This window comes from Arachis hypogaea, chromosome 15 (assembly GCF_003086295.3).
Source record: "Arachis hypogaea cultivar Tifrunner chromosome 15, arahy.Tifrunner.gnm2.J5K5, whole genome shotgun sequence".
In the NCBI taxonomy this organism is placed as follows: domain Eukaryota; kingdom Viridiplantae; phylum Streptophyta; class Magnoliopsida; order Fabales; family Fabaceae; genus Arachis; species Arachis hypogaea.
In genome coordinates, this window is record NC_092050.1 from 91,456,435 (window position 1) to 91,458,505 (window position 2,071).

At 40.9% G+C, this 2,071-nt stretch overlaps 1 non-coding gene across 1 annotated transcript; it reads left to right on the top strand.

Moving 5' to 3' along the window:
• The first annotated feature begins 1,407 nt into the window (after positions 1-1,407).
• On the top strand, positions 1,408-1,515 carry LOC112753109 (small nucleolar RNA R71). Its single transcript, XR_003177507.1, has one exon. It is a non-coding gene; the product is annotated as a small nucleolar RNA R71 (small nucleolar RNA).
• The last annotated feature ends 556 nt before the right edge of the window (positions 1,516-2,071 follow it).

A 2,071-nucleotide genomic window follows, 5' to 3' on the forward strand; every position in this document is an offset into this window, starting at 1 on the left:
GTCTTTCAAGGATGATGGATTCATCCTCATCCTTCCCAGTGTTTAGGATTATGAAATCAGCAGGGATGTAAAGGCCTTTAACCTTTACTAATACGTCCTCTACTTGTCCATACGCCTATTTTCTTGAGTTGTCTGCCATCTCTAAAGAGATTCTGGCAGTTTGCACCTCAAAGATCCCAAGTTTCTCCATTACAGAGAGTGGCATTAAGTTTATTCCTGACCCCAGGTCACACAGAGCCTTCTCAAAGGTCATGGTGCCTATGTTATAGGAAATTAGGAATTTACCAGGATCCTGTTTCTTTTGAGGTAATTTCTGCCTATCCAATGCATTTAGTTCATTGGTGAGCAAGGGAGGTTCATCTTCCCAAGTCTCATTACCAAATAATTTGGCATTCAGCTTCATAATTGCACCAAGGTATTTAGCAACTTGCTCTTCAGTAATGTCTTCATCCTCTTCAGAGGATGAATACTCATCAGAGCTCATGAAGGGAAGAAGGTGGTTCAATGGAATCTCTATGGTCTCTAGATGAGCCTCAGATTCCTTTGGTTCCTCAAAGGGAAACTCCTTATTGGTCACTGAGCATCCCAGGAGGTCTTCCTCACTAGGATTCACGTCCTCCTTCTCCTCTTTGGGTTCGGCCACACTAAGTAGGGTAATGGCCTTGCACTCTCTTTTTGGATTCTCTTCTGTATTGCTTGGGAGAGTACTAGGAGAAATTTCAGTGACTCTTTTACTCAGCTGGCCCACTTGTGCCTCCAAATTTCTAATGGAGGACCTTGTTTCATTGATGAAACTCAGAGTGGCCTTAGATAGATCAGAGACTATATTTGCCAAGCTAGATAGATTCTGCTCAGAATTCTCTGTCTGTTGCTGAGTGGATGATGGAAAAGGCTTGTTATTACTAAACCTGTTTCTTCCACCATTATTAAAGCCTTGTTGAGGCTTTTGTTGATCCTTCCATGAGAAATTTGGATGATTTCTCCATGAAGGATTATAGGTGTTTCCATAGGGTTCACCCATGTAATTCACCTCTGCTATTGCAGAGTTCTCAGGATCATAAGCTTCTTCTACAGAAGATGCCTCTTGAGTACTGTTGGATGCAGCTTGCATTCCATTCAGACTCTGAGAAATCATATTGACTTGCTGAGTCAATATTTTGTTCTGAGCCAATATAGCATTCAGAGTATCAATTTTAAAAACTCCCTTCCTCTGAGAGGCATCCCATTACTCACAGTATTCCTTTCAGAAGTATACATGAATTGGTTATTTGCAACCATGTCAATGAGTTCCTGAGCTTCTGCAGGAATTTTCTTTAGGTGAATGGATCCACCTGCAGAATGGTCCAATAACATCTTAGATAATTCAGACAGACCATCATAGAATATATTCAGGATGGTCCATTCTGAAAGCATGTCAGAAGGACACTTTTTGGTCAGTTGCTTGTATCTCTCCCAAGCTTCATAGAGGGATTCACCTTCTTTCTGTCTGAAGGTTTGAACATCCACCCTAAGCTTACTAAGCTTTTGAGGAGGAAAGAACTTGGCTAAGAAAGCCGTGACCAGCTTATCCCAAGAGTTCATGCTATCTTAGGTGTGAGAATCCAACCATATTCTAGCTCTGTCTCTTACAGCAAATGGGAAAAGTATAAGCCTGTAGACCTCGGAGTCAACCCCATTGGTCTTAACAGTATCACAGATTTGCAAGAATTCGGTTAAGAACTGAAAAGGATCTTCTGATGGAAGTCCATGAAACTTACAATTCTGTTGCATCAGAGAAACTAGTTGAGGCTTTAGCTCAAAATTGTTTGCTCCAATGGCAGGGATTGAGATGTTTCTGCCATGTAAGTTGGAATTTGGTGCAGTAAAGTCACCAAGCATCTTCCTTGCACCTCCACCATTGCTATTGGTTTTGGCCATCTCAACTTCTTTTTTGAAAATTTCAGAAAAGTCCTCTTCAGAATGTTGTATTTTAGTTTCTCTTAGCTTCCTCTTTAGAGTCCTTTCAGGTTCAGGATCAACTTCAATAAGAATGTCTTTATCCCTGTTCCTGCTCATAAAAAAAGAAGAAGAG